Source organism: Oncorhynchus clarkii, chromosome 25 (genome assembly GCF_045791955.1).
Source record: "Oncorhynchus clarkii lewisi isolate Uvic-CL-2024 chromosome 25, UVic_Ocla_1.0, whole genome shotgun sequence".
NCBI classification, from domain to species: domain Eukaryota; kingdom Metazoa; phylum Chordata; class Actinopteri; order Salmoniformes; family Salmonidae; genus Oncorhynchus; species Oncorhynchus clarkii.
This window is the reverse complement of record NC_092171.1, coordinates 26,832,678-26,852,895: the sequence shown is the minus strand read 5'-3', so window position 1 is coordinate 26,852,895 and position 20,218 is coordinate 26,832,678. Positions and strand designations below refer to the sequence as shown.

The 20,218-nt window shown below is 42.6% G+C and overlaps 1 protein-coding gene across 1 annotated transcript in view; it reads left to right on the top strand.

The window, feature by feature from the left end:
- LOC139383354 (cysteine-rich motor neuron 1 protein-like) overlaps positions 1–20,218 on the top strand; it is a 171,874-nt gene that overhangs the window by 91,355 nt on the left and 60,301 nt on the right. The gene's annotated exons all lie outside the window — the stretch shown is intronic.

The following is a 20,218-nucleotide window of genomic DNA, read 5'->3' as shown; positions in this document are numbered from 1 at the left end:
TCCCAATGCCACATCATCCAACTTCTTTGAATAGTAGCCTACAGGTTTCTGACAATCACCATGGTCTTGTGTCAGCACTGAGGTCATGTAGCCATCTTTCTCAGCCACAAAGAGGGTGAACGGTTGGCCTGAGTCCGGAATACCCAAAGCTGGTACTGATGACAAAGCTAGTTTGAGCTTGCCAAAAACCTATTTCTGTTATTCCTTGAAGGCTACATTCTTTTGAATCAGGGTCTCCCTTGAGGAGGTCGTTAAGGAGTTGTGCAATTTCGGCGAAGGAGTCCACCCAGCATCTGTTGTAGTTGCACCAGCCCATGAAGGAGCGAAGTTCTTTAATAGTAGTGGGCTCTTTGGCAGCTTGTATGACAGCCATGCGACTTTGTGTCATCTCTCTTTTTCCCTGTGAGACCAGTTGACCAAGGTAGATAACCTGTGATTGCATGAGTTGGGCCTTCTTAGGGCTAGCTTTATGGCCTTTGGCATTCAAGTGGTCTAACAGTGATTTTAGGTCCTCAGCATGTGTTTTTTCATATTCTGAGGCCAACAATATATCAATGCCTGATGGTAAATCAAATAACTATTATGAAGGCCCATAGGAGCACTAGTCTACTAATACTGTTGACCATCCACAGAAAAAGCAAACCACGGACGGACCTCTGGATGTAAGGGTACTGACCAGAACCCATTAGCCATATCAATGACTGAGAACACAGAGTGAACAGGTGACAATGAGGAAAAAGTGGTTGAAGTGTCAGCCACCAGTGGAGTGAGCTTAAAGATAGCTTAATTTGCATTCCTGTAGTCCACAGTCACTCACCAGTCCCCACTTGATCTTTTCACTGGCCATTCTGGGCTATTAGAGGCAGAATGTGTCTTTTCAACTATACCCATGTCCCATAGATCTTTAATCTCTACTTTTCTAGCAACCGTAGCTTCCTTGCTAATGGGATATTGTTTTGTGCAAGGTGGGCAACACCTGTCAAGCACATTCGTTCCATATCCAAAGTTCCACACTTTTTCTTCTTAGTCCAAATAGAATCAAGGCCTAAAATTGGTTGTTCAAATGAGCCTATCCACACCCCTGCATCAATCTTCATTGGACCAATAGAAATTGATAATGGTTTGGTTTGTTTCATATCTGTCCCCCTCCCCTCATGTTCAGGTGGTGAAGGGAAGTGTGAAGTGCAATTGAGATTGCATTATCTATGGATATTTTCTTTATTACATTTTTTAAATTTAACTAGGCAAGTCAGTCTATGGATCTGTTGTGGCGGTATGTGAATTGGAGTGTGTCCAGGGTCTGGGATGATGGTGTTGATGTTTGTCATGACCAGCCTTTCAAAACACTTCATAATTACAGATGAGTGGTTACCTTGGAGTTCTTGGGAACAGGGACAATGGTGGTCAACTTGGAACATTTTGGGATAACAGACTGGGACAAGAAGAGATTGAAACACTTGCCAGCTGGTCTACATACGCTTTTAGATCGTGCCCTAGTATTCCATCTTGTGAGTGTTAATCTATTTAAAAGTTTTACTCACATGGGCCACGGAGAGTGAGATCACACAGTCATCAGGAACAACAGGGGCTTTCATGCAAGACTCAGTGTTGTATTCCTTGAAGCGAGCATAAAAGGCAATTAGCTCTTTTGGGTGTGCTGCATCACTGGGCATCTCACGTCACTGATCTAACCAGAGTTTGTTTAAGGTACCGGTATTAAAGTAGTAATCTCTCAAATAGCGGACTGCCGGCTGCCTCTGTTGAACATTCCAAGGCTCCTTCATAACTTGATGTGTGGTAATCTGACCATGGCTGTAAGAGAGAACACATTGTTCCGTCTGGCTTTCTCCATGTCATCCCAGAGCAGGCAGAACAACCCGGCCCTATACACAGCTAGGGCTTATCCCTGGGCTAATTGCTTAAGGTCTGGTACACACACTGATATGGATGGGTGAAGCCTGGGGCTGACACAGCAAAGATATTACTCAAAAAGGGAAAAGGAGCCTCTGAAAAACCGACAGCATGAGCTCAAGACGTTTAAGGTGGTTTCCTGTCTCTCTCTCAGACCATGCGTTGAGTAGATTACATAAACTGTCAATCACCTGCCTCACCATGGCAACCAACCATTCATCATGTTTCAACCAGCAATCTGCCCTCTTCTCTTCTCTCTCAGCCCTCAAATGGGCAGCCTGAATAAACTTGAACTGACCTAAGCATGAAAGATCTGAAAGTCAAAACTTTGTGTTCTGCTTTCATCAGAAAGAATCATGTCTGATCCATAGAGATAGATAAATAAGTACTCATATAGTCTGTCAGTCACTGTGTGCATGTGTGTTATACATCTGATATATGTTTATGCAAAGTCTCATGGGAGAATTGAGAGACATTATAAGAATATTTCGAAGATAAATACACAACGCAGAGACAGAGGACGAAAAAGTCAATAGAGTACCAATGATCAATGGAAATTGTGTTTTTTCTGTAATAAGGGAGTAATGCAGAGACATGGGAGAAATGTGTCTTTATATTGAGTCTGAAATATGATACAGTATTATTGCAAAGAATTCTAATTGGTCAACCACAAGCTAGGGCTGGGTTATAAACTACATCCTGTCCGTTCGTTCAGGGGAAATTCATTAAGAGATAATCATTGATGACAGGGAAGGAACGACCATCTACCATCTAACTCTCAGCATACCATCTATGATTTATCCTCTTTGAATGAACCTATTTTCCTCCCCCTGATTTGCTTTGGGGTCTGTGTTATTAAGAATAACATCAACTGCTAACATTTGGTGCCGTGACCAGAATGATTTGGTCTCAAGAACAACAACAAAAACTCAACTGTGTGTTGATCCAGAAGAAAGAGAGAAGGCTGAGCGCAACCCACTTTGGGAGAGTCAACTCTAAATCTCCCAATTGATGGCAGAAGTGCTGGGTGAGTCTAGACCGATATAATTTTAAAAGAACCAAATCAGGTTAAAATTGGCTCAAACATATGGAGGACCCTTTGTTCCTTCAATCCACCCTCCGGCTGAGTTGCGCAAGGATGATCGGGTTTCAAGCATCAGGTCAGCACTGCCTGGCTTTGAGTCAACAGATACTGACAGCGGTGACAAATGATGTCTTAGGCCAACCAGAACACAGGCTGTAAAAGGTAGTAAAGAGAAACCTCCGGTGACAGTAATCACACATTAATCAGCATCTCCAAAACAGTTGTATGAATGGTCAAAAACGTTGAAACATCCCCTAGAAGTGGGTATGAAAACGTTGGACCATTTGAAGCGTTATAAGAAACTCTACTATCTACACCCTCTACACCCAGCCTTTGTTAGAACAACCGTGAACATGGTATACTTGAAGATAAGGTTGATAGAGCTGTGGGTGAGCAAGATGTGGTCAATGGATGGAGTGCCATACATATTTTCCTTAAGGTTCTAACCAATGCAACCACCAATTGGGGAGAGATAACCAAATGTATTCATAACCCGAAATAACCATTTTTTGAATTTGAAGAAAGGTTTAGAGCAGAGGTGGTTAGACACTGTGGGTTACCTGACATGGAAGATGAGATACACTCAATTCTTCCAAAAATGGGGCCGTCACTCATCAGCTGATGCAATCCATGATGATTTGTGAAAAACTTTTGTTTCCACAACTAATGACTGGGGGAGACAAAACTACGGTGACATCAGACAGACTGTCACGACTGGACAGGGACATCAATCAACATAATAAACTGTCTGTTATCAGAGTTGTGCAGGTTCCGAGTGAAACCAACAACATTATTCGTTCAGCAGAAGAGAAAGCTGATGTATGTTATTATTGTGAGATTTCTGGTCACTGGCAACGAGAATGTCGGAAGAGAAAACGTGTCCTTATGAGGAATGGCCAAGAGAAGCAGGGAACGTCTAAGGGAAAATGGAATCAGACCAACAGCCCCAACAACCCAATGTTCATGCAGAAATTTAAGAAGCTTTCTCCGGTTCAGCAGCAGAGTTTACATCCCATCTCAGCTGGTGTACATATGAAATTGGATGGACTATATGTGAACATGATGGTTAACAACTTTGCAGATACGGGTGCTGAAGTCACTGTATTGTCCATATCTTATGCAAAACATATACAGTGGGGCAAAAAAGTATTTAGTCAGCCACCAATTGTGCAAGTTCTCCCACTTAAAAAGATGAGAGAGGCCTGTAATTTTCATCATAGGTACACTTCAACTATGACAGACAAAATGAGAATAAAAATCCAGGACTGACTTAGCAGTATGGTGCCAGGACAACAACCTCTCCCTCAACGTAAGTTAGACCTAGGAGCTGATCGTGGATTACAGGAGAAAGACGAGAGAGCACGCCCCCATCCACATTGATGAGGCTGCAGTGGAGCAGGTCAAAAGTGTCAAGGTCCTTGGCGTCCACGTCACTAAGGACTTAACATGGTCCACACCCACCCGCACAGTTGTGAAGAGGGCACAACAGTGCTTCTTCCCCCTCAGGAGGCTGAAAAGATTTGGCATGGGCCCTCAGCTCCTCAAAAAGTTAATTTCCAAAATACATGCATATAGGTTCCACTTTCAGAGGTACATCTTTTAAAGTTAGGAGAGATGCCCATTTTCATTCTATGGAGTCTCAAAGGAGTGTAATAAAATTTGCACAAACATTTTTAATTAGATTATTTTATTTTTACATTAGTAGAGGTGCAGTATACCCTGTCGCAAACCTCCGCCCATAACTCATCACTGATAGTCAGACCAAGGTCCTTTTCCCAGATTATTTTCAAAGGAGTGAAGGAGGAGCATCTCAGAAAGGAGTCTATAGATATAAGATATTTTGCCTTTAATGGATTGTGCTGTGACAAGAAGGGTTTCAACTTCATTCAACTGAGTTCTAAACCTCCTCTTGGAAGTCAATGAGGAAATGACATGTCTAATTCGAAGATATTTAAAAAACGAAATGGGATCTTGGCACATTGAATTAACTGCAGAGCTCTTGAAAGGATTTCAGTGTAGTGGTTTTCTGATGTAATAGGTCTGAAAAGGTCCTGATTCCTAGAGTATGCCAAATAATAAAGTTGGCATCCCTCAGGACTTTTGGCAAGTCTTGGTTGCCTACTATGGGTGAGTGGGAGGAAATGCCCAGGTATTTCTTACAGTCCCTCCACGCTAGTAGGATGCTGTAAATCACAAAGGTTTTGGCTATGTTGCCCACTTCACTAAAGTTATTAATTAATATAATTGAGCTTAGTGGCAATGAACCACATGATTGGGCTTCTATCGGAATCCACTTTGACTCTTGTCTGTTTGTGATCCATGTCAGCATGTTGCGGATTTGGGCAGATCAGTAGTACAATTGAAGGGAGGGAAGGGCAAGACCACCCTTAGAATCAGGTTTCGATAGAGTGGAGAACTTGATCCTAGGTTTTGTATTGCCCCATATAAATTTGGTGAGGCTTTGGTTATTTGTTTTGAAAAAGGAAACTGGGAGATAGCATGGGAGCATCTGAAATAAATAGTTCAGTCTAGGGAGGATGTTCATACGGATGACATTAATTCTTCCTACTAAGCTAATTGGGAGGGAGATCCAAGTTTGGAGATCGTTCTTGATTCGATCCAGGAGTTGAAGATAGTTTTCCTTGAAAAGGCTATTCAGATCTGGTGTTATGAAGATCCCAAGGTATTGAAACCCCTGTGTCTTCCATTGGAATGGACATAGTGTCTTCATAGAGCTGGTGAGTGTAAGATTGAGAGGGCAGACAGTGGATTTGTTCAAATGTATCTTATAACCTGAAAACTTGACATACTGAGCAATTGTGTCTAAAATGGGAGGGCTTTCTCAGGGTTGGATATGTAGAGAAAGACATCATCTGCGTAAAGTGAAATCTTGTGCTACAGGCCACCTGCAGAAACACCCGTAATACTTGGATTGCTCCTTATCAACTCTGCCAGCGGCTCCGCCCCCAACAAGAAGAGCAGGGGGGACAGCGAGCACCCTTGTCTTGTGCCCCGTCCCAAAGGGAATCTGTCAGAATTCAGTCCGTTAGTAGTCACCATAGCATTTGGATGAGAGTATAGTGATTTGATCCATTTAATAAAGTTTGGGCCCATATTGAACTTTTCTAAGAATGAGAACAGAAAGCTCCACTCCATTCTGTCGAACGACTTCTCAGCATCCAGTGAAGCCAGCAGGACAGGGGTCTTCTGTGCATTTACTTTATCAATAATATCAAAAAGACAGCGAATGTTATCAGAAGAGTACCTGTCTCTAATAAATCCAGTTTGGTCTGCTTTTATTATTTTGGGAAGAAGAGTCAAAATCCAACAAGCTTATGGGCCGGAAGGACGAGCAGGATAGAGGGTCCTTGTCTTTTTTGAGCAACAGTATAATGCGAGCTGTGTGCATTGAGTCTGGGAGAACTCAGTTTTTGCAAAAATCATCCAGCATTGGCATGAAAATAGGGCTAAGCTGGGGCCAAAAAGCTTTGTAGAACTCTGGGGAACTCATCTGGGCCTGGGGACTTGTTAGGTGGCATGGAGGTAATTGCCTCCAGGATCTCCTCAGGAGTGAAGGGGGAGTTGAGATCTTCTTGGTCGGTAGCTGATAGCTTAGTTAGTGAGATTCCCTCTAGGAAGGAGTGGAGTTCTGCCTCTTTGTGTTTTCTCTCAGAGGTATATAGTTTGCAGTAAAAATCATGAAAAGTTCAATTGATCTTTTTTGGGTCATATGTGACCTCATCCTCTGCTGTTCGGATAGCCATGATTGTACGCTCTGACTGCTCTTTTTTAAATTGGTAAGCAAGCAATCTACTCGGCCTATTGCTATACTCATGGTATTTCTGTTTTGTAAAGAAAAACTTTTTTTTTATAGTCCAAATTCAGTTTGGTTTTGGCTGCTTTAAGTTGACTCCAGGAGGTGCTGTCTGGGGATTGTTTATGTACTCTTTCACAGCACTCTAGCTCCCTCTCAAGATCTAGCCTGTGTGCTTCCATTGCTTTTTTCTTAGGGGAAGCATATGCAATTAGATGACCTCTTAGTGTGGCTTTGGCAGCGTCCCACATTGTGGCCGGAGAAACAGGAGAATCTTTGTTGTCTTGTGTGTAGTTGTCTATCCATGTAGTTAGCAATGCATGTAACGCTTCGTTTTATAACATGGAGGTGTTAAATTTCCAGCTCTTTGACCTCAGGATGTTTTTGCAGAGGTCAAAGCGGAGGTGGACAAAGGCGTGATCAGAAAGTACTATGGGTTCGATTGTACACGTGGCTGAATTTATGAAACTCTTTGGGATAAAAATGTAATCCATACGGGAGTAGGTGTTATGGACATTAGAATAGTATGTATAGTCCATAGATGAGCTATTAGTCTCTCTCTATCAGTCCCATCTCTTTAGTAAGAGAGTTCAACATCTTTGCAGATCTAGGATTGGTGGTGGGGACTTGAGATGATTTGTCTAGAGTTGGGTTAAGGGTACAATTAAAATCTCTGGCCACCACGCCAAAGGAAACACAATGCTCATAGAACAGGGTTATCATTTTTGACATGAAAGCAGGAGTATCTGTGTTAGGGGCGTATATGTAATTGGTTGTCCATACAGTGACCCTGTTATCAAAATAAATCTCCACTCCGGATCAGATCTGTTTTTGTCAATTATGAATGGAACATTCAATTGGATAAGTATGGCTGTACCTCAACTGTTTGATTTGAAAGATGAGAAATACACCTGTCCCACCCAAGCTCTGCGGAGTTTGGCATGTTCGGCATCACAAAGGTGTGTCTCTTGTAATAGTGCATAGTTTCCTTTTTTAGAGCACATAGTATCTTTTTCCGTTTTATTGTATGACCTAGACCATGGCAGTTCCATGTCAATAGATTTAAGGTACTAGTCATCGTCATCGAATGGTAATGGAACTTTAGTGCAAGTCATCTCTGGGTAAAGGTGGATAATAGTTACAGCTGCGTTCACATAAAGGAAAATAAATATATAATGGTATACATAAAATAATAATCTCTGAACACCCCAGCCGGGTTCCCAAACAACTCGACATATCCCGTTGGATCTATTACCCCCCCGCTCAGTCTCAATTCTGTGTTCCGAACCCGCCCCCCCCAAAAAAAAACCCAAAAACGGGAACAGTTAGCAACGCACAACGTCTCCCCCTCCCCACCAAAGAAATGCCTCATCCTCTCCTCTCCGCCCCGCATTGAGTAAGTGACAACGTAGCCCCAGTCCAGACCACATTAAAAGAGGGAGAAAATAAAATCAATAGCCCAGCCTACATACTGTATACCTCCCCCAAGGGACATAGGGAACCACAAGTAATAATAGCAACGGGGGAAAAAAAGGGAAATAAAAGTAGGCTGAAACGTTAGTAGGCCGTGGTTAGGCTATAGAGCCTATCCCTCTCAGCTAAAGGAAAATAAATATAGATTGGAAGGCTATATGGCATTTAGTGCGGCGGGTGGGTCTTTGGATGTCGGCTATATGTTGTCTTACCTCCTTTAGTAATAACAGTAGTCGTATTGAGTCATTGGTCCATTTCTCATTCACCAGGATTGTCTTTCAAAAAACGTTTTGCCTCTTCGGGAGTTTTGAAGTGTCGCAGGGCTCCTTGGTGAAGAATCCTGAGCTCGTTTGGGTATTTGAATCCCCTAAAGATGCCTTGGTCAATGGAGTATTTCTTCACCTCGTCAAACTCTCGGCACTTTCGGCGTATTCCAGCTGACAGGTCCTGGTGTAAAGTGAGTTTGGCGTTTCCCACTGTAATGGTATTGATTTTCGCCGCCTGTAGGACTCGTTCCTTGTTGGTGAATCTCAGGAAACGTATGGTGATTGGGCGCTGGTGGGGGCCTCAGTGCTCGGTGAGCTCTCTCGAGTTCTATGGGCCTGTCGGTGGACAGGTGGAGCCACTCGGAAGTTTGTCTTGCAGGTAGCGTATCAGTGGCATATTTCCCTCTTCCTTTTCGCCCAGATTTAATAGAACACAATTATTCCTTCGCCCCCTGTTTTCCAGGTCCTCTGTTTTCTCTTCCAGCAGATGGATAGCATCCGCCCCTCTGCCTCGTCCAGGCGCCCCGCGTTTATGGTTATCTTGTTGTTGATGTCAGGCAAAGCATTTTCCAGGATTGTCACCTTGCCCCCTATCACACTGAGCTGAGAGTTAATGGCATCTAATTTAATGTTGAGTTCTGTACGTTGGGATCTCAACTCAGAAAGGATGTCTTCGACAGAGTGTGGGGTTGGCATTCGTTGGGCCTTGGGGGGGAACGGGTCCTCTTGTTCCTGGCTAATGGCGCTAGCTTTTTCTGAAGCTAGCTGTTTCTTGGAGGCTTTTCCCGTAGCTAATGCTCGAGTCCGGGTAAAAATGTCACCTGTAATGTCGCCTTTTGAAGCCGCCATTACTTTTTGACTAAAGCTAAAGGAGTTCACTTGAAGTGGAGGTAAGATTAGGAATTGGAAACTACTTGTGCGGAGCTCTTAGTTCATGCGACCATCTCCTTCAAGGGTCACGTGATCCCCCTATTAAATGTTTTTAAATTCTGCATCTTTGGGAAGGGCTCGTAATAAAGCATTTTACGGTAAAGTCCACACTCGTTGTATTCGGCGCATGTGACAAATACAATTTGATTCGATTTTTGGATTTGATTTCATGTTATGTCATGTTATGTTATGTTACCTTTATTCAAACAAGTCAGTTAAGAAGAAATTCTTATTTTCAATGACAGCCTAGGAACAGTGGGTTAACTGTCTTGTTCATGGGCAGAATGACATATTTTTACCTTGTCAGCTCGGGGATTCGACCTTGCAACCTATCGGTTACTAGTCCAACGACCTAACCACCTGCCGCCCGTATTGGGCATGCGTTCTACGTGTTATGCTAATATATACATTCAAACACAGTGACTGACTAGGCACAACAACTCAATCTGTAAAGTATGTGGAGGAGATTAGAATAACATTTGACCAGGCCTGGGAGCCATTGTGGGATCAGATATTTTGTATTTGTTTCATTCCATTGCTGTAAGCAGTAAGCACTAGCTATCTCACTCAATAAGTTCACATTACTCTAAACTCTGAGGCCGTATGTGTGATGCAGCCTTGATTTGCAGGTGCTGTTGCCTGCCAGGCTGGTGTGTTATTCTGTTCATCCACAGAGCTGAGGCTTGTCTGCCTGTCTGCTGATTGAGAGAGGGAGGCACACCTGTCGAGTGCTGCATGTTATGACATTATTTAGTCTCTGTCTCAGCAACACAGACAAAACATGAGGCTGCGGTGGCATGGGGGAATGAAGAGATCTTGCTAGCTGGCTGGGAGAGAGGGAGGAAGGGTTTGGTCCAGACATAGGGGAGAGAGAGGGAGTAGGGGTGGTGGCAGGGGTGAGGAAACCCAAAGAGAATTGGAGAATAACAGATAGCAAATAGCAGACAGACAGAAAGACAGGCAGGCAGGCAGGCAGGCATTGAGATGATAGATATACAGGCAGACAGATTGGTAGGAGAGGAGTGCACCAGGAGTGCATGGTTCTCACAGGTTCCTGATAACTAAGAGATAGACATTACATGGGAGGTTTAGTACAGAGGAACAGACAGAGACCTCTGCTTCTCTGTTTTCTATAAACATAATGGTGATAATAATCCTGTTGAACATTGTCTGCTGCAAACAAACTACAGGACCCACTGTGTGTTTATCAAACCTCAATGTAACTGACAGTAGTTTTTTACCATGGGAAAGTACACATATAATGTAGCAGGGATATATTATTATATATCTATTATTCTGTATATATATTTCTATGACCACAGTTACCATAGGATTGGACTGCTATTAATACCATTTTCATTTGTAGATATCAAATGAAGGCCGACGGCATTCGAAACCTTTTCATTTGAACCTTAAAAACCACTCAAATCAGCTTGTAATATAATCGAATCAATATGTTTGTCTCAGTTCTAATATGTAGCTATACTAGTCAGAGTGGGCCTCTACTACCCTATACTAGGGTATGAGATATACCATTAAAGCAGGTTACATGGTACATTACATTGTGTAAATCCTTCACTCATCTCCTCTCTTTGTTGAAGTTGGAGACGTTTATCTCCCTCACCAACTTTAAACATCTTCTATCTGAGCAGCTAACCGATCGCTGCAGCTGTACATAGTCCATCGGTAAATAGCCCACCCAATTTACCTACAGTGCCTTGCGAAAGTATTCGGCCCCCTTGAACTTTGCGACCTTTTGCCACATTTCAGGCTTCAAACATAAAGATATAAAACTGTATTTTTTTGTGAAGAATCAACAACAAGTGGGACACAATCATGAAGTGGAACGACATTTATTGGATATTTCAAACTTTTTTAACAAATCAAAAACTGAAAAATTGGGCGTGCAAAATTATTCAGCCCCTTTACTTTCAGTGCAGCAAACTCTCTCCAGAAGTTCAGTGAGGATCTCTGAATGATCCAATGTTGACCTAAATGACTAATGATGATAAATACAATCCACCTGTGTGTAATCAAGTCTCCGTATAAATGCACCTGCACTGTGATAGTCTCAGAGGTCCGTTAAAAGCGCAGAGAGCATCATGAAGAACAAGGAACACACCAGGCAGGTCCGAGATACTGTTGTGAAGAAGTTTAAAGCCGGATTTGGATACAAAAAGATTTCCCAAGCTTAAAACATCCCAAGGAGCACTGTGCAAGCGATAATATTGAAATGGAAGGAGTATCAGACCACTGCAAAACTACCAAGACCTGGCCGTCCCTCTAAACTTTCAGCTCATACAAGGATAAGACTGATCAGAGATGCAGCCAAGAGGCCCATGATCACTCTGGATGAACTGCAGAGATCTACGGCTGAGGTGGGAGACTCTGTCCATAGGACAACAATCAGTCATATATTGCACAAATCTGGCCTTTATGGAAGAGTGGCAAGAAGAAAGCCATTTCTTAAAGATATCCATAAAAAGTGTTGTTTAAAGTTTGCCACAAGCCACCTGGGAGACACACCAAACATGTGGAAGAAGGTGCTCTGGTCAGATGAAACCAAAATTGAACTTTTTGGCAACAATGCAAAACGTTATGTTTGGCGTAAAAGCAACACAGCTGAACACACCATCTCCACTGTCAAACATGGTGGTGGCAGCATCATGGTTTGGGCCTGCTTTTCTTCAGCAGGGACAGGGATGGTTAAAATTGATGGGAAGATGGATGGAGCCAAATACAGGACCATTCTGGAAGAAAACCTGATGGAGTCTGCAAAAGACCTGAGACTGGGACGGAGATTTGTCTTCCAACAAGACAATGATCCAAAACATAAAGCAAAATCTACAATGGAATGGTTAAAAAATAAACATATCCAGGTGTTAGAATGGCCAAGTCAAAGTCCAGACCTGAATCCAATCGAGAATCTGTGGAAAGAACTGAAAACTGCTGTTCACAAATGCTCTCCATCCAACCTCACTGAGCTCGAACTGTTTTGCAAGGACGAATGGGAAAAAATTTCAGTCTCTCGATGTGCAAAACTGATAGAGACATACCCCAAGCGACTTACAGCTGTAATCGCAGCAAAAGGTGGCGCTACAAAGTATTAACTTAAGGGGGCTGAATAATTTTGCACGCCCAATTTTTCAGTTTTTGATTTGTTAAAAAAGTTTGAAATATACAATAAATGTCGTTCCACTTCATGATTGTGTCCCACTTGTTGTTGATTCCTCACAAAAAAATACAGTTTTATATCTTTATGTTTGAAGCCTGAAATGTGGCAAAAGGTCGCAAAGTTCAAGGGGGCCGAATACTTTCGCAAGGCACTGTACCTCATCCCCATACTGTTTTTATTTATTTACTTTTCTGCTCTTTTGCACACCAGTATCTCTACCTGCACATGACCATCTGATCATTTATCACTCCAGTGTTAATCTGCTAAATTGTAATTATTCGCCTACCTCCTCATGCCTTTTGCACACAATGTATATAGACTCTTTTTTTTCTCTCTTCTTTTTTTTCAACTGTGCTATTGACTTGTTTACTCCATGTGTAACTCTGTGTTGTTGTCTGTTCACACTGCTATGCTTTATCTTGGCCAGGTCGCAGTTGTAAATGAGAACTTGTTCTCAACTAGCCTACCTGGTTAAATAAAGGTGAAATAAAAAATGTAAAATAAATATGAACTCAGCAGAAAAATAAACGTCCTCTCACTGTCAACTGTATTTATTTTCAGCAAACTTAACGTGTAAATATTTGTATGAACATAACAAGATTCAACGACTGAGACATAAACTGAACAAGTTCCACAGACATGTGACTAACAGAAATTGAATAATGTGTCCCTGAACAAAGGGGGGACAAAATGAATAGTAACAGTCAGTATCTGGTGCGGTCACCAGCTGCATTAAGTACTGCAGTGCATCTCCTCCTCGTGGACTGCACCAGATTTGCCAGTTCTTGCTGTGAGATGTTACCCCACTCTTCCACCAAGGCACCTGCAAGTTCCCTGACATTTCTGGGGGGAATGGCCCTAGCCCTCACACTCCGAACCAATAGGTCCCAGACGTGCTCAATGGGATAGAGGTCTGGGCTCTTCGCTGGCCATGGCAGAACACGGACATTCCTGTCTTGCAGGAAATCATGCACAGAACGAGCAGTATGGCTGGTGGCATTGTCATGCTGGTGGGTCATGTCAGGATGAGCCTACAGGAAGGGTACCACATGAGGGAGGAGGATGTCTTCCCTGTAACGCACAGAGTTGAGATTGCCTGCAATGACAACAAGCTCAGTCCGATGATGCTGTGGCACACCTCCCCAGACCATGACGGACCCTCCACCTCCAAAGTGCAGGCCTCGGTGTAACGCTCATTCCTTCAACGATAAACACAAATATGACCATCACCCCTGGTGATAGAAAACCGCGACTCATCAGTGAAGAGCACTTTTTGTAAGTCCTGTCTGGTCCAGCGACGTTGTTGCCAGTGACGTCTGGTGAGGACCTGCCTTACAACAGGCCTACAAGCCCTCACTCCAGCCTCTTTCAGCCTATTGTGGACAGTCTGAGCACTGATGGAGGGATTGTGCATTCCTGATGTAACTCGGGCAGTTGTTGCCGTGCTGTACCTGTCCCGCAGGTGTGATGTTCGGATGTACTGATCCTGTGCAGGTGTTGTTACATGTGGTCTGCCACTGCGAGGATGATCAGCTGTCCGTCCTGTCTCCCTGTAGTGCTGTCTTAGGCGTCTCACAGTACGGACATTACAATATATTGCGCTAGCCACATCTGCAGCTCTCATGCCTCCTTGCAGCATGCCTAGGCACGTTCACACAGATAAGCAGGGACCCTGGGCATCTTTCTTGTGGTGTTTTTCAGAGTCAGTAGAAAGGCCTCGTTAGTGTCCTAAGTTTCGTTACCTTGACCTTAATTGCCTACCGTCGGTAAGCTGTTAGTGTCTTGATGACCGCCCCACAGGTGCATGTTCATTAATTGTTTATGGTTCATTGAACAAGCATGGGAAACAGTGTTTAAACCCTTTACAATGAAGATCTGTGAAGTTATTTGGATTTTTGTGAATTATCTTTGAAAGACAGGCTCTTAAAAAAGGGGCATTTGTTTTTTTGCTGAGTTTATGTGTGTGTGTGTTAGGACTAGTAGCTCCCTCCTTATTCTCTCTCCTCACACACTCTCATGCTGTCCTTCACACTTATATAATTTAACTACAAACTCATAACATACAGAAAGTCTGTATTCAATGAAACATTTTGTTTCGACTGCAGTTGAATCAAAATTGGTTCACTGAATACAGCCTTTCTGTATGCTATGAGGAAAGAACTGCAGTTGAAACAAAATTGGTTCACTGAATACAGCCTTTCTGTGTGCTATGAGAAAAGAACTGCAGTTGAAACAAAATTGGTTCACTGAATATAGGCTTTCTGTGTGCTATGAGAAAAGAACTGCAGTTGAAACAAAATTGGTTCACTGAATACAGCCTTTCTGTATGCAATGAATTTGGAGTTAAGTTATATCGGTGTGAAGTTTGTAGTTGTTCGTGCATGCTTGCCGTGGCACAGCACTGTAGGCCTTATCCTTAGCCTTAGCTTGTGAGTTAGCAGTCAAAGACGCTCACACGGTGTACGAGTAAGATTTGGTTTACTAAGTGGTTCGAGCGATGCTCTTTTCTTAACAGCATGAGGAAATGTGTAGCCTAAGTATTTCTTTGAACTATGACTGACTTTATCGCCTTTTAGACTGAGTGACTTATGGATATAAAGACAGAGAACAGTAATCCAGATGACAAAGCATAGCAAAGTGCTGCATGTGTGTGTGTGTTGTGTGTTGGATTACTCTTCATTGCCCTGAGGGCATGCGGTGGTGAAAGTGAGGCTGTGGAACGGAGCGGCGTGTTGTTTGATTATTGTTGCCATAGCAACGTGTGCCTGTCAATATTTTGATTGACAGCCAGGTGTTGCTTTTGGAAGTGTGATTTGTGGACATAATGGGAATGCTAAGTGAGACAATGTCTGCAGCACACAACACTACAAGAGCAAGGAAACAGAGTTCAGGGTAAAGAAGGTGAATGAAGGCGTAAATGTGTACTATGTGACATGAAACATGGACATGGAACACTGAGTGTAGAAAACATTAGGGACACCTTCCTAATAATGATTTGCACCCCCCTTTGCCTTCAGAACAGCCTGAATTTGTCGGGGCATGGACTCTACAAGGTGTCGAAAGCGTTCCACAGGGATCTTGGCCCATATTGACTCCAATGCTTTCCGCAGCCCTTTGGGTATTGGACCATTGTTGATACACACAGGAAACTGTGGAGCGTGAAAAATCCAGCAGCGTTGAAGTTTTTGACACCGGTGCGCTTTACACAAAATACCATACCCCGTTCAAAAGCACTTAAATATTTTGTCTTACCCATTCACCCTCTAAATGGCACACATACACAATCCATGTCTCAATTGTCTCAAGGCTTAAAAACCCTTCTTTAACCTGTCTCCTCCCCCCTTAATCTACGCAGATTGAAGTTGATTTAACAATTGACATCAATAAGGGATCATAGCTTTCACCTGGATCCTCCGAATCAGTTTAAGTCATGGAAAGAGCAGGTATTCAAAATGTTTTGTACACTCAGTGCACATTCAATTGTGTCCTTGATACACAGTTATTTCACAATCTGAAGAGTTTACTTTTTTTTGCATGAAAGGCATAACATCATAATAAGTTCTGGTTTGTTTTGGCAATACCTTTCCAACTATATTCACAGAATGCAAATCACAACAGGTACAGTAGCTATTACAATTTATTTATTTTTTAAAATGTTGTTCCCTCCAAAGCTTTTCACAGCCAATGGTGAATCTGTATCCAGGTTGTTGGTGGGTTATCAAATATTTACAGGATTCCTCTATCACGCAGTGCCACAACATGCACATCTGTTGTTTTTGATTAATTGATGTCCTTATGCTCTTTGGCTCTCTGGCTTGGCAGGCACACCATTGTTTATCTACTGCCAAAAGATGAAACTCTGCTCTATCAGAAGTAGATTATGGAGGTGCTTAGAAAGGTGTTTTTCTCTATTGACTCAAGACACACAAAGACATCCATTGAAAAGCACATGCACACACATGCACACATGCACACACACACACACATCAAAACACACACACATATTGAAACACACATGTTGCCAAGCCATGTTGGATCCCTGCCTTTGCTTTATAGGCTTCTTTCTAGGATTATATCTGAGACAGTGGACTCATCCATCACCATGGTGAAACTAAATAGTCCTCCAGGTAATGAGATCTAAAGCCTTGTTAAAAGTTACCAATAAGAGTGTCTTTGTCTCTACATGAGAGCAGGACTTTCATTGAGCATGCCCAAGGGGAACACATTGGCAATAAGAGTGTTTTTAAGTATGAGAAATAAACACTTTAGCCATTGAAGAAATTATTGATGTTTCATAACCCTGGCTATCTGTAATATGCTGCCTGCCAATCTGCAATATCATAAGTTGCTTTCTGGGTGAGTTTTGAGTGATCCAAGCTTCAAAGGTTTGATCCCGATCCTGCATTAGAATATCCAGGTGGATAATAACCATGTGGAGAATATCCAGGTGGATAATAACCATGTGGAGAATATCCAGGTGGATAATAACCATGTGGAGAATATCCAGGTGGATAATAACCATGTGGAGAATATCCAGGTGGATAATAACCATGTGGAGAATATCCAGGTGGATAATAACCATGTGGAGAATATCCAGGTGGATAATAACCATGTGGAGAATATCCAGGTGGAGAATAACCATGTGGAGAATATCCAGGTGGATAATAACCATGTGGAGAATATCCAGGTGGATAATAACCATGTGGAGAATATCCAGGTGGATAATAACCATGTGGAGAATATCCAGGTGGATAATAACTATGTGGAGAATATCTAGGTGGATAATAACCATGTGGAGAATATCTAGGTGGATAATAACCATGTGGAGAATATCCAGGTGGATAATAACCATGTGGAGAATATCCAGGTGGATAATAACCATGTGGAGAATATCCAGGTGGATAATAACCATGTGGAGAATATCTAGGTGGATAATAACCATGTGGAGAATATCCAGGTGGATAATAACTATGTGGAGAATATCCAGGTGGATAATAACCATGTGGAGAATATCCAGGTGGATAATAACCATGTGGAGAATATCCAGGTGGATAATAACCATGTGGAGAATATCCAGGTGGAGAATAACCATGTGCTTCAAATGCATCATGATGAACAGGTAACTGCCAAAATAATGGAAACACCAACATAGTGTCTTATAGGGCATTGGGCCACCACGAGCCACCAGAACTGCTTTAATGCACCTTGGAATAGGTTCTACAAGTGTCTGGAACTCTATTGGAGGGATGCGACACCATTCCTCCACAGGAAATTCCATAATTTGGTGTTTTGTTGATGGTGGTGGAAAACGCTGTCTCAGGCGCCACTCCAGAATCTCCCATAAGGGTTCAATTGGGTTGAGACCGGTGATTGAGACGTACTGAAGTAGCCAAAGTAATGGGCAACTGGGCCTGCTCAGCATTTTTATACATGACCCCCAAGCATTATGGGATGTTAATTCCACTGTGCGGAAGCATCTGCTTTCTACAGTATATACAGTATATACTGTGTATCCTTAATTTACTTGACTGTTTCCTTTATTTTGGCAGGTACCTGTATACTGAGAAGCAATAGTCCCAGAGGACCCCCCCTGGCCCTGTCCATTCACAAGCCTATAGTATGGATGTGTTGTTACCCATGCGTCAGAATACAACATCAGTCTGTCCTGCATCATTGGTACCCCCTAACCACAGTACAGTGTTTTGCTGTAGTAGCCATTAGTGTTGCTGGCCTGTGGTTTTCACGTGCCAGTGGGTAACTGTTTCATTTATAAAGGCAATAATACCCAAGACGGAGGCACTCAGTGAACATCTGGGAAGGAAGTATGCGATGCCAGAATTACCATCTGCCATGGTAATTCTGCCCCACAACTCTCTTACTACTCTCCCAGGCAGCTCTGATCCACTGCAGCCTGCAGCTCTGGAGACCCCAGCTTTTCTTCCAAGTTCTTGGACCAGTTCTTGATTGAGTTTCTGACTCAATGGGACCAATGGCATTGTTACCAAAAGTGCAAACTCCACCCATCTCCATTACCTGCACTCCAGGCAGGCCCAATCACATGCTCAATGTATTTGAAAGAAATCACAAAGAGGACCTTGTAACACTGCTCCCGAAATACATGCATTGTATAGTGATGTCCTTGTATGACACCTACACACTGATGCCATCATAATAGACAGTAAATAGGGCCGGGATGATACCAGTATCGTAATACTTGTTAGTATCGTGGCAAGCAAACAAAACACGAAGTGGATATAAATTCTTTAGGAAAACAGCCCTAATGTTGGAAGCAAATGTTGTCATCCAGAGTCACATGTATTTATTTTCCAAGCTATAGCACACAATATTTGACATACTGCAGGTTTTTAAAGGACCAAAACGTTCGGACTGCTTTGTGTTTACATTTTTGCAGTGAAAAAAATATTGTGATACCCCCTCCCACACACACACACGCACACGCACACGAAAACATACCTTCCAATGCTTTACACACACCATAGCAGTCGATACGAGGAGGGAGGCACGCACACATACACAGAACAGCATTTAAGAACATATGAACAGAAGTGGGCCTGATTAGAAAATTGTTGAGTGAATCCATAGCCCTCACTGGTGTGACAACCATGCATGCAGTATCGCCCCATCACGTTGTTATTCATTGAACCACAACTAATTGACAAAACGAATAGCAGAAAATGAAAGACCCCACATTCCATATTGGCAGGCCCTGTAATTGTAAACATGTAGAAACCAATTTCCCTGTGCCATTGATTCCTGGGAATGAACTGTTCTCTGATACAGCTGCACGAGATTAAATGCTTGTGCGTTTTTTTATATTTTTTGAACCAGACATTTTTTTAATGGTTTTTAATAGCTGAAGAGGACAGGCAGATTACCAGTTGCTCTTGGAGTGAACAGACTCCTCCTGAGAGGGATAAGAGTTAAGATCCCACTAGGCACAGATGTCAATTCAACGTCTAGTCCACGTTGGTTCAAGGTAATTGTAATGACTTGGAAACAACCTTGATTCAACCAGTATGTGCCAGTGTGTGCCATTCAACCAGTTTGTGCCCAGTGGGACAGTTGTGTTGTGTTGGAGATGAAATGGGTTGAAAGTTATTCATTGTTAATAACCTTTTGTGTGAATGTGTGCGTCTTGCATCAAATGTTTTCCTATAGTGGTGCAGTGTTTCCATCCATCTGTAGGTACTATAGTTTACAATCTGTCTCTCTCATACATTGATATCTGTGAGTTGTACTCACTGACGCACACTCACCACTGTAGGCCTTATATCAAGAAAGGTGCATTTTTTCACCTTGTGTTGCCATGGAGACCAGGAGAGACCAATTTCATAGCCTTCTGAAACTCTGCTGTGTCTTTACAACAGACACCGCGCTTAGCTGTCTGATGGGAATTTTGGACCACTTTTGTCATCGTTATAATCTGTTTTTCTTTTTTGTTCCTACTTTTAAAAAATGTTGTTCTTTGCTATTGCTTGGTCGGTGGGCGTAAGAAATAACCCTGAAAGAAAGGGAGTTTTTCCCAGACAATGAGCCTCTGCTTC